We start from the raw sequence: 13,665 nt of genomic DNA on the forward strand, positions 1-13,665 counted from the left end.
GTTCCCCAGATAAAGAAAATTTTTATGGACAATTACCCTGATTGGGAATTGTTGAGCTTAGACGAACTAAAACAAAAAGCAACATACATTTTTGCCCAAGAGAAGGACAGGAGTAGTGATGGCAAGGATACAATTATTGAAAATCTTAGGAAACAATTAAGGGAGGCAAATTCTTGAGCTGACCAGAAAGAAATAAGTGAAATCAAGGCAGTAGCAGCGTTATGGGCAGCAGAAAAGAGAAACAATAATAATAATTATAAGACCAATAGCAATTCAAACAATAGGAACCAGAGGCAGCAATCTTGTTATGTTTGTGGACGTATTGGGCATTTTGCAAGGGACTGCAGATACAGAAAGAGATCATATGGGCAGAGATATAATAATAACAATGGAAATAATCGGTATAATAATAATAATTATGGTTACAGGGGAAATAATTGGAATAATGGTTTTAGTCAGGGAAATGGACAACAAAATGTATTCCAATGTCAGAATGCATGTTGTCAAGGTATACAAGCTCCTAATTTGGCAACAACACAGGATTACCTTCGTGCAGGAGCCAGGCCAAAGTATAGTCACGTTGTTCAAGGGAATATTACTAATGGTAACATGAATGGAGGGACAACTTCATTATGAAGGTGTGCCCGAAGTTCAGAAGTGATTGATCAAGGAAATGGAATTAAAGTAAATGTTGATGAAATTGTATGTGTTAAAGATGATGATAATGTATTTGTGAATAATGGAAATGGTGCACTTGGTATTAATATTGATTTGATTCATGATAATAAGAATTTAATTAATAATGGTAATGGGTTGATCAGTGTTAATTTAAATGGAATCAATAATAGTTTAATCAATGTGAATGATAATTTGATGAGAATTAATGATAATTTAAGTGGTGTTAATGTTAAATTATCTGAATTAACTACTAGTAATGGTGTAAATAGTACTTTAACCAATGTTAATGGTAATTTACCTACTGGTAGTAGTAATTTAACTAGTGTTGATAATAATTTGATTAATGTTGTAAATAATTGTGAGAAAAAGAGAAATAATTTTGTAAATGGTGTTAGAAATTCTAGTAAGAGTGGAATTAAGAAGAATAATAGAAATTGTAATTTGACTAAGGATAACTTGATTGTGAATAAGAACAATGATACCAGAATAGAGGTGAAAAGGACTAATGATTTAAAATCCTGGGAAAATTCTGTAATTCTTGACGATGTTAACTTGGATGGACAGGAAATGGCTGAGCTTTGTTCTGATGTTACTGTTTTAGCTCCAGTGTTGGAAACTTTCCAACCTCCCATTAGTACTGAACCATATGTGTCTGTAACTATTGGAGATCAGATTTATGACCTTCTTGTGGATACCGGGGAGAGTAAATCAGTTTTGCAAAACTTTCCTGCAGATTGTAGAGCTGTTGGAACAATGGATGTTGTTGGTGCGACAGGTTTGACTCAGAAAGTAGCTAAATTGCAACCAAAAATGGTGACCCTAGGACCACTTTCGGTGGAACATGCATTTTTGTGTGTTCCAGAGTGTCCTATGAATCTGTTGGGAAGAGATCTATTGTGTAAATTAAGAGCTACTATCCAATGTACTGAATCTGGTGATATTTCTTTGCATCTCCCAGAGGAATCTTTGAAGGCTTTTCCATTGCTTTTCTTAGATTCTAGCAGTACAGAGGATGGTTTAGGTACTATCTATCCAATACCTGAGGATATACCCAAGGATTTGTGGTCAAAATCATCTACAAAACTTTTGAAAAAGAGTGGGTTAAAGTAGTAAGTAAAGACTATAAGGCATGAGTCTGAGATGCTAAACATATAGTTATTGATTATACTAAGAGTTATAACAGAATCTGACAATAATGATACTAGATATAAATGATAAATGAAAATTATCATCAAAGTAAATTTGTTAAGTAATTTAACAGATGAAGATAAAATCACTGATATAAAAATGTAGAATGATAAAACAAGAAAAGATAAAACAAGACTCTAGAGCAGAGTCTTGAGGATTGCTTGGGGTTAAGAGGGGAGGACATGGATGATGGTTAATCAAAAGAAGCTCAAAAGGAGCAATTGGAGGGAAGAGAAAAGGTAAGGCAGAAGAGATAGCATGAGAGACAGATAGAAACGTAGAGACTCATAGAAAGAGAAAGAAACAGAAACAAATAAAAGGAGAAAATTAAAAGGAAATATTCCTGGAAGAAATCTGAGGGGATGAAATTTAGACAAGACAGAGGAGTTGGCTTTAATGGAGTGAAAAACCATCACCTCAGTGCCTGAGAGTGGAGCAAAGGAGGTGAAAATGATGTAGATTGACACATGACTTTGCAATGTGCAAAAGGGGACATGATGAGGATAAACTATTTTTTATATTACATAAACACTTATAAGGGTCAAAAGGATGTTGATGTATGGATAATTATAATGAAATGTTTTTAAAATCCAGTTTAGAATTGTCTAGAATGTCTGTGACTTCAAAAATACTTAAATGTTGTATAGGAATATTTAAGACATTTTTCAGAATATAGCTAGGATGAAAACTGATTTTCTTTTACTTACTAATCCTTGTGTTTGAAATTAATTTATAATACTGATTTTATTAATAATTTTATTTATCATAATCTCTATGAAATTATGTTAATATACTTTAATTTGCACACAGGAAAGTTCTTTTAAAAGGAAATATATTTATTATAAGGTCAGTTATTAACACTAATGAGCATTAATTGATGATTATCAGTGGGAAAATTCTAACAATTAGAGTCATCTAACAATACAATTGGTTGCCTGGGAGAGGAAAATTATTTCATCCCTCACTGAAGATCTTCAATCCAAAGGCATTCAAGGATGATCACTAGCCTAGTGTATTGTAAATACAGCTAAGTAATTTATTTTTCAAATTTAGATTGAAGTAACTGACTAATGAGATATCTTATAATACTAAAACTAGAATAATACAATACTATGAAATGTATGGTATCATTATAGTAGAATATTTTTCACATTTTAAAACAATTCTAATATGACTCTAAATACAGACTATGTCAGGTAAAGACCATAAGTAACTCATGTACAAAGAGACATATGGATAAATGGTTCAAAACTCTATGACGATTATCTTCCACCCAAAAAAAACATATAAATACTAGCAACTAATTTGTAAATATCTTGCAATCTGAATTCCTGAAGGGAAAATGTCCAGACAGGTGTGTGTGTGTGTGTGTGTGTGTGTGTGTGTGTGTGTGTGTGTGTGTGTGTATTAGGAGAGGGGAAACAGATTCTCAGTCAAAAGAGGGGGCAGCTGGTGGGTCAGTGAATTGAGAGCCAGGCCTAGAGATGAGAGGTCCTAGGTTCAGATCCGGACTCTGATACTTCCTGACTATGTGACCCTGGGCCTTTACCACTTTTCTGCCTTAGAAACAATACATAGTATTGATTCTATGATGGAAGATAAGGGTTTAAAAAAATCAAAGTCAAAAGAGAAAACTAAAGAAATTTTAAAAGATCCAGCAGAGGTAAATCTAACTAACATGGTGTGGAATTTCAATGTGAAATTTGTTTGAAAGTTATAAATTGGTGATGCTACTAGGTACATTCTGTTGACTAATATTAACTCTAGTATCAAAAACAAATTCCTCTCCTTAGCGTCTAAAGCCCTTCATAACCTGGTCCCTTTTATCCTTTAGTATTCTTATAACTTATTCCCTTACTCTCTCTATGTACTATGCTATTCAATGACATTGGGCTACTTGATGTTTTCTATAAATTCTACTTCCTTTACTGACATTGAGCATTTTTCACTCTCTTTCTCTCTCCTCTCTCTCTCTCTCTCTCCTCTCTCTCTCTGTCTCTCTCTGTCTCTCTCTGTCTCTCTCTGTCTCTCTCTGTCTCTCTCTTTCTCTCTCTGTCTCTGTCTTTCTCTGTCTGTCTCTGTCTGTCTCTGTCTCTGTCTCTGTCTCTGTCTCTGTCTCTCTCTCTCTCTCTCTCTGTCTCTGTCTCTCTCTCTCTCTCTCTTCCCACCTCTGTCCCCATCTCTCCCCCCCCCCCCCACCTGACTGCCTATGCTGGTCACAGGTATTCTCATCTTTTTTAGAAGTAGCATTTTCCAGGCCTCTTTAATTTGCCTAAATCAATATAATAAAACATTTTATTTGTATATGTTTGTTTGTATTATCTCTCATATCAGACTGAGAACCACTTGAAAATAATTTTTTCCTGTTTTTGTTCGTTTTGCCTTTCTTTGACTCTCAAGTGTTATAACAGTGCCTGTACACAGTGGTCACTTAATAATTGCTTGTTGAATTACTGAGTGATTAAAAAATCAGTAGTAGTCTGATTGGATTGAGATTTACATTGTGGCCCTAATTTTTCAAGCTAAATCCATAAGAATGCTAATGATTTTGTCTTCTTTTTTCAAACATATGTTGCTGTAGGTGGATGTTTCCATTGCCCTTTGTTTATCATCATTCAAAAGACAAAAACCAAAACCCAAACTATCAAGTTCATCTAATGTGAAGGCATGCTAAGAGGCAAGTCCCAGATATACCCAGATTTCCTAACATGAAGTCACTTTTCAGCCCCTTCATGTGGGCAGTGGTTGCCTCCTTTTATTGGTTGTTTAGTTAAAACAGATTATATCTTTAAAACTGATCAGACTGAGAAAGTTAACATTCCTGTATGTTCTTTATCATTTGTTCTTTCAGAAAGAGTTAAAAAGGTAAAAAGTCACAATTCATTCAGAAATGGAAGGTCTGAACTGATAGGTAAGAGGGAACAAGACTACCCCTGCCTTTCCTTTTAATCCGGGTACCAAGATTTCTCTTGGCCTGGGCATGTTTATGGTTCTTTCTCTGTTCTGTTCTGTTTTTCCTTTATAGTTTTAAGTGCTAATTTAGTGATACCCATTGGACTTGGAACAAGCCATTGGTCATGGCAACATTGGAGCCAGAATTGCAGACAGAATGGTACACCCAGTTCATCAAAAAAAAAATTTGGACAACCCAGGGTGCTTCCATTTTAAATGAGATTTCTACCACTTTCCTCCCCTCTCTGTCCTCCATCCTTTCCTGGAAATTTTTTCTTCCATTAATTTTATGAAAAGCTCTTGTGGTTTATTTTTTACCTAAAGACCATTGCTCAGTACACTTTGCAACACTAGAATCTGCAAGCTCATCTCTATCTTTGGATGGTTCTCTATTGCCTTGTCCTGTATCCTATATTAATTTTTTTTCTTTCTCTTTCAAACAGGTAGTGGGGTAGATAGGTTACACAATAATGGAAGGTCATGCTTGAAGTCAGGAGAACCTGGGTTCCAATTTGGCCTCACACAGTTCTTTGCTGTGTTAACCTGTCAATTAACTTAACCCCAATTTTGTAGCTCTTGCTACTCTTCTGTTTTAGAATCATTACTAAGACAGAAGGTAATTTCTTTTTTTAAGCAAAAAATGAAGAGAGACAAAATTCAACCATTACATTCAAATATAATATCTTGCATTTGATTCCTGCATTTCCATTTTCAAGTTTCCTCTCCTCTTAACCTCAATGCCAGCATTTCTCACTGCCTGCTGAACCAAATTAATTTTGTTTCCCTCTTAACCTGTTCTTCCAATTTCTCTATTTCTATCAAGGGTACTACTTTTCTTTCATTCCCCCAGGTTCACAAACAGAGTCAACCTAGACTCTTCTCCAATAATCCTCTATACCCAATCAGTAACAAAACTCGTCTGTTCTATCTGTTCAGAATCTCTAATATTCATGCTATTCTTATCTCACAGAATAATAACTCAAATGCTCTATAGGTCATATAGTTTTTTTTTACCTCTCACCTGGGATACTGTAAAATCTTTTTAATGACTCTCACTATATACAATGTCATTCATCTTCGATACATCTCCAATGCCATTGTTACATTTTTATTCCAAAAGCATAAGTCTAGTCACATCACTCTCCTGCTCACAGAGGTTCAGGATATCTCACTTATATTTAGGATAAAATATAAACTCTGACATTTTATATCATTGACAATTTGTCTTTAGTCTATCTTTCCAAAATGATTATGAATTTCACTCCTCATACACTACACTCTAGCCAATTGGTTTGCTTATTACTTCCCTAAACTATATATTAAATTTTAATGAGATGGTATATAATAGATGTAATAGATATTATTCACTCATTTTTCAGTCATGTCTGACCTTGTGGTCCCATTTGTAGCTCTCTTGGCAAAGATACTGGAGTGTCTTACTATTTTATTTTGCAGTTCATTTTACATATAAAGATATTGAGGCAAACATGGTTAAGTGACTTGCCCAGGGTCACACAGCTACTAAGTGACTGATAGAATATTTGAATTCAGGAAGATGTGTCTTTCTGACTCTATGACTGACTCTCTATCAACTTTGCCACCTAATTTTCATATGATAGATGGCATATGAACAATAGAGGTAATAAAATTTGAAACACTACATAAATGCTAATTAGTAATGATACCACTTATACTAAAACCACTACTAGTGATACTGCTACTACTGGTACTTTCTAATTTCATGTCTTTGCACAACCATTCTCAAACTTAAAAATATTTTCCCTGTGTTTATGAGATTCATATTGCAGAGAGGGGTTCAAGCTGCAGAGAGGGGTTAGACATTCAACAACATTGGTCTACCTTAGTTTAGTTATCTTGATATAGAAGAAGAATATTATTATAGGGTTAGAGAGCAGATCAGCCATTCAAAATACCTTACCCCCTTTGGGAGGAGGGGCTGCTTTGACATAACTGTTTGAAGGTTTCCCTGACCTTATTGATCCTTATCCATCTTTCATCCTTCCCATTCCCACCTATAATTAAACCTTTTATCAACTGGGAGCAGTGCCTAGATATATATTTTGGGGATAAGCTCACAACCTCCTTAAGCTGAGTTCCTCCTACTTGTGGCGCTGTAGTAAATCCTAACCTCTGTGCCTGTGAGCTTCTAAGACATCAAGCTTCTCCAATACAATCCTGTGAGGAAATAATTTAGAGAAAGTTATCATCTTTAGGAGGTTGGCCTTTCCTAGCTTACTGTCTTGGCTCAGGAGTTAACAAGTCTATGTGTCTACCGTTACAAGATTGTAACTGACTTTCCAACTGCCTAGTGGGAGGGGGGAGGTGAAGGAGCACCAACACAAGATCCTGCCCCTCCCTTCCAGACAAGCCTGCTTGTGTGTGTGTCCCTCCAAAGACCAAAGGATTAGAGAGACTTGATTGATACTGACCCCTGTCATCTTATACAGCTTCCTAAATACAACTGTAATCTCTCTCCCCCCCCAACTCAAAACATAATATAGGCCTCCAGAAGGCACAGATTGTGAAACTATTTTATCTCTAGTACCTAAAACTTTACCTGATAAAGAGTAGGCATACAACAAATGCCTGTTGATTGACTGAATATAATTATGATTCTTGTTGCCAAACACTATAAGTAAAATTCCTTGCAGATGAGATTTACTGTAGACATTATTTAGTAAGCAAACATTTTTCAAATACCAGCTTTGCAGAGGATATTTGTAAAGAATAAATGTTATGGTTAGACTAAATATATGAGAATTTAAAGATAATACTCTGGTCACTGATTTAAAAAAATTATAGCTCAAGTCAAATTGATTTTCTTTTTTTTTCATAGAATTTTATTTTTTTACATGATTCATGTTTTTACTTTACCCTTCACCCCACCTTTAACCACCTCTCTCATATCCAACATGCATTTCCACTGGTTTTAACCTGTGTGATCAGTCAAGACTTATTTACATATTATTGATAGTTGCATTGGTGTGGTCCTTTTGGATCTACATCCCCAAACATGTCCACCTCAACCCATGTGCTCAAGCAGTTGTTTTTCTTCTCTGTTTCCATTACTGTAGTTCTTCCTCTGAATGTGGGTAGCATTCTTTTCCATAAATCCCTCAGAATTGTCTTGGGTCATTGCATTGCTGCTAATACAGAAGTCAATTACATTTGATTTTACCATAGTGTATTGGTCTCTGTATACAATGTTCTTCTGGCTCTGCTCCTTTCACTCTGCATCAATTCCTGGAGGTCTTTCCAGTTCACATGGAATTGCTCCAGTTCTTTATTCCTTTGAGCACAATAGTATTCCATCACTAACATATACCACAATTTGTTCAGCCATTCCCCAAATGAAGGGCATTCACTTGCTTTCCAGTTTTTTGCCACCACAAAAAGCATGGCTATAAGTATCTTTGTACAATTCTGTTTACCTAAGATCTCGTTAATGCCATGGCTAGATTGAAGGGCAGGCAGTCTTTTTATCACTCTTTGGGCATAGTTACAAATTGCCATATAGAATGGTTGGATCAGTTCACAACTCCACCAGCAATGCATTAAGGTCCCAATTTGGCCATATCCCCCTCCAACATTTATTATTCTCCCCTGCTATCATTTTAGCCAATCTGCTAGGTTTGAGGTGATACCTCAGAGTTGTTTTGATTTGCATTTCTCTAATTTATTAGAGATTTAGAACACTTTCTCATGTGCTTCTTGATAGTTTTGATTTCTTTATCTGAAAATTGCCTATTTATGTCCCTTGCCCTTTTAGCAATTGGGGAATGGCTTGATTTTTTATGCAATTGATTTAGCTTCTTCTATATTTGAGTAATTAGACCTCTGTCAGAGTTTTTTGTTATAAAGATTTTTTTCCCAGTTTGTTGTTTCCCTTCTGATTTTGGTTGCATTGTTTTTGTTTGTACAAAACCTTTTTAATTTAATATAATCAAAATTATGCATTTTATATTTTGTAATTTTTTCTAACTCTTGCTTGGTTTTAAAATCTTCCCTTTCCCATAGGTCTGAAAGGTATACTATTCTATGTCCACCTAAATTTCTTACAGTTTCCTTCTTTATATTCAAATCATTCATCCATTCTTAATTTATCTTGGTGTAGGGTGTGAGATGCTGATCAATAATTTTATTTACAAAAAGGTGGAAAGAGTGAAAGTAGAGAAATGTAAAGGAGGTAGAGAAAATTTCTATCCTACCACACTAAATATTTGCTCCAGAGCCCGTTCAACTCCAGCAGGGATCATTAACCCTAACTAGAAGGCCTGGTGATAAATTAAACAAGGGTTCGAGCCATGTGGTCTCCTCCATGAAGGGGAGGCCTCTCCAGAACTAATCTCTCCAGAAGCCAGGAAAAGAGGGTCAGCTTCTCGCTCAGCCTGGACAAAGCTCCAAAGGAAAAGATCCAGGATCAGTCTTATCAGAAGCAGTCCAAGATCCAAAGTGCCAGTTCTAAGTCATAGCTCCAAGATGCAGTCCCAATGCAAGATCCTCTAACCCAAAAATTCAGGACAAAGACCTCTTGGATAGGAAGGTAATCACTTTTTTTTTTAACCCTTAACTTCTGTGTATTGGCTCCTAGGTGGAAGAGTGGTAAGGGTGGGCAATGGGGGTCAAGTGGCTTGCCCAGGGTCACACAGCTGGGAAGTGGCTGAGGCCGGCTTTGAACCTAGGACCTCCTGTCTCTAGGCCTGGCTCTCTATCCATTGAGCTACCCAGCTGCCCCCTCATCACTTTTTTAGTCCTTTTTTACTTCACTCCCTGGCCCTTCCTCCACTTTACAGGGATCAATTACAATCTCTAAATTTGCTTAACACTGGCCAGGGGGTGGTTAGTTGTTTCTGAATTGTTACCCACTTTAGCAAGTGGCTTACCAGCCTCCCCTACTTAGGATTAAGTAGGGATGTTTTCAGTTTTTGTTCATTTATTTAAAAAGTAGGCAAGGGGAAAATCAATCCTATCTTCACAATCTGCCCTGTGATCCTTTGGGAGACTAGTCTTCCCAATGGATCATTTAAACATAATTATCTCATACCTCTAAAAATCTTCTAACTAAAGGTACATACAATATTGCACTTTCTAAGAGGAAAATACAATAGTTAGAGATAAGAGGGAAATAGAAGAGAGAGAGAGATAGCAAAACCAATATTTGCTAGGCGCATTGACAAAAGGCCAATTAGTGGGCAGTCTCCCTTGGGCATAAAGATTTACATTCAGAATAAATGTGTTCAACTCCCTTCAGTTCAATCAATTACATCACAAAGTTCATTCTGTATCTTCTGATGCAGTGGAGGTTTCTTTGTGGTGTTTTCTCTGAACAGTTCATTTTCTTGATTTAAGGCGCTTTTTTCCTTAAAATTTTTTTCAAAAAATTATAAATCTTGGGTTTTATGAAAATTATACATAGTGAAAGACATTTTAAAGGATGAGAAATTTAGATAAAATATAGTACCTAACCTCAATGAACTTAGTGACTGGTCCAGAAGCATAGGGCACAAACAGACAAATAGAATGGCGATTATTATATTTTACTTATTATAAAGTAGCAAAATAAAGTAGTATTCAAGAAGGGCTAAAATATTTAATCCAATCAGGGTAAACATAATTCATTTATACACAATAATTCTTTGAAATTATATCATTTAATTTTAATCACTTCATTTCACAAATTGAATGGCAAATTTTAGAATATTCAGGAATAGAAAATCTGTGGTTGTCAATTAAATATTTTTGGCAGCAGAGAAATTTAGAAGCAATAGTGGGAAATAAATGCCATCATTGTTATTAAACATAAAAATTTAGAAGAACACAGTGAATGATATGTGTGTAAGTATGCAATATATACACATACTTTCTATATATACTCTATATTATATAATATATAACAATATATAATATATCCATATGTGTATGTGCATGTGTCAATTTAAGAAGAAGACAGTTGGAGACACTAAGAGACACCATTAGATTACAATAGAAAAAAAAACCCTTTATAGTTACATTAGGCCCAATAGGGTATTGTATCTATTTACATAATATGGAGTGGTTGAATGGCAAATGCCATGCATTTATTCTAATGGGGAGGAGGTAAAAAAACAAAAGAATGGAGGGAGACAATGGGACACAGAAAAGTAGATGGAACATTGATCATGAGAATTTCAATTACTGAAAAAATTACTTCTATAACAGCCCAGGAATCACTAAACATTGATGCATATTCTTAGAGAAAGCAACAAAATAGTTTCACATAAAATTTGCATGAAATAAAAAGGATAGGAATTACTAGACAGAGGCCTAGTAAAGAAAACAAGTTAACACATAGGATAAATTATACACACATATTAGTTCAGACTACTGTGTGTGTGTGTGTGTATCAGAGTTTGTATATTGGTATTTGCTATACATGTGTCTACATATTGACCTCTTTTCTTTGCTCTAGGTCTATATCTCCAATTGCCTAAATGTTATCTCTCTCTAGGTAAACTAAATATTATCTCAGAATATTCAAAAAAATAACATCTCCTCTTTTGAATCATTCTTTTTGTCTTCATTATTTCAATGAGTAGAACATATATACCATGTCTCTCATGTTCAAACTCTGCTTTATAGATTTTAAAAATATTAATTTATACATATATACACATAGAGGAACACATAGAAAGAAGAACAAAACAAAATGTATGTAATCAGTGGATAAGTAGAAATGTTACAGATTTGAACTTAGATTTGAACCCTGCCTCTGCTGCTCATTAGCCTTGTTACTTTGTGTAAGTCACTTAATTACTCTAAGCTTCAGTTTTCTCATCTGTAAAATGCAGGGGATGGAATAAATACACTTTGGGGTCCCTTTCAGGTAGAGATCCCTGATAATATGATACCTGTGAAAGTTTAGGAATGCCTATTATTATTAACCTTTGAAAAGCATTTATTACTTTTAATATAAGTATTGATTTGTTTCTCATACTTAAATACATAGTTAATTCCTACCCTTCCTCCCCTTTACCCATAAGATGAGGCATCATTTGACCAAAAGATATATATGTATGTATGAAACTATGTCTTTCTTTTTTATCAGTTCTTTCTCTGCAGGTGAACATGCACAACCCATTCTTCAAAAAATATTTCTATTGCTATAAATAATGTTATTATCCATCATGATCATATGCAACAAATTGTTCAGCCATTCCCAAAATGATTGTTATCCCTTCGACTTCTAGTTCTTCACCACCACAAAGAGAGCTAATATAAATATTTTAGAACAAATGATTTTTTCCCTTGGTCATTTTATGAAATAAATCAAATAGAGGTATTTCTGGGTCAAACAAATAAACAATTTTATAAATCATTAAGTGCAATTCAAAATTATTCTCCAAAATGGTTGGATCAGTTCACAGTTCCACTAACAGTGTCCTCATCTTTCCACATTCCCCCTCCAATATTTATCATTTTCCTGTTATGCCATGTTAGCCACTCTAACATGACATTCCTGGAAATACATTTATCATTTAGTATTTTATGTTATTCTTATCTCTGGTTATATTTGCTCCTGTTACTAGTTTGTAGCTCAATAAGATGATTATATAGATATCTCTATATCTTTTCTTCTGCCCAGTGCAAAGCTTTATATTAAGTAGACACAATGAATTCTTATTAAAGGAATGAATGAAAATTACTTTTGGATTCTTGAGATATAGTTAGGAATTTAAAAGTGAGTATGCCTTAAAAATATGTTTGAATCTAATAATCATTGGACTTTGAAGGTTTCTCAGCATAAATGTAAAATAGTAGAAAATAAACTGAAAATAAATGTTATGTATACATTAATTATGATGTCATTATAAAGAAATAATTATTTTTCTTTTTACCACTCTAATTCTATATATTTTATTATTTATAGTTTTCACCTTTAATTGTACCTCCACTAGTCTTTAAATTCATACCTCTAGAAAATCTACTTCTAGAATGATCTTCCCCAATTTATTTGGGAACCATGAATTTTATTCCAACCATACCATGGTACAAAAACATCGTTCTCGCTTGAGAGTCTGGTTGGCAAGGTAGGGTGGGAAATTCTCCCACAAGAAATATGTCTAGCCCTAGTTTTACTACTTTTTAGAAGTATAAAATTTAAAAATTTATTCAACCTCTTTGAGTCTAAGTTTTCTCATTCATTAAGTGGAGTTAATATAATCTTCCTAATACTGTTTTGATACTTGAATAAGGAAATACATTCCTAGTACAGAGTGAGTAAGCCTTCATATCAATGGTATTTTATGAATAAATGTAATTTCAGTTAATCATACTATCAGTGGCTATCATTAATTTAGTGTTTTCAAGTTTGGAAAATGCTTTACACATATTATCTCATTTAATATTTACAACAGACATATATGGTAGGTGCTATTATAATCCTTGTTTGAGAGATAAAAAAAACTGAGCCTGAGCCTGAGAAAGGTTACATGATGTGGCTAAGCATCACAAAGCTTGTAAATACCTGAGCAAAAATTCAAAAAGATTTCATCTGGACTCTAAATCCAGAGATCTATCTACTCACTAAACTGCCTAATATACACCCCCTCCACACACAATATATATATATATATATGAATATATATATATGTTTATATATATGTTTATATTTATATATATGGATTTAGCTACACATTTATGTGTGTATAGAAAGGCAAATATCTCACATGCATACAAATATATGTATTCTTATATATGCACACAAAGACACTCACATTTACATCTACATATGCAGGTGTATTTATATATATATATATATATATATATATATATATATATATATATATA

Source organism: Gracilinanus agilis, chromosome 3, assembly GCF_016433145.1.
Source record: "Gracilinanus agilis isolate LMUSP501 chromosome 3, AgileGrace, whole genome shotgun sequence".
NCBI classification, from domain to species: Eukaryota; Metazoa; Chordata; class Mammalia; order Didelphimorphia; family Didelphidae; genus Gracilinanus; species Gracilinanus agilis.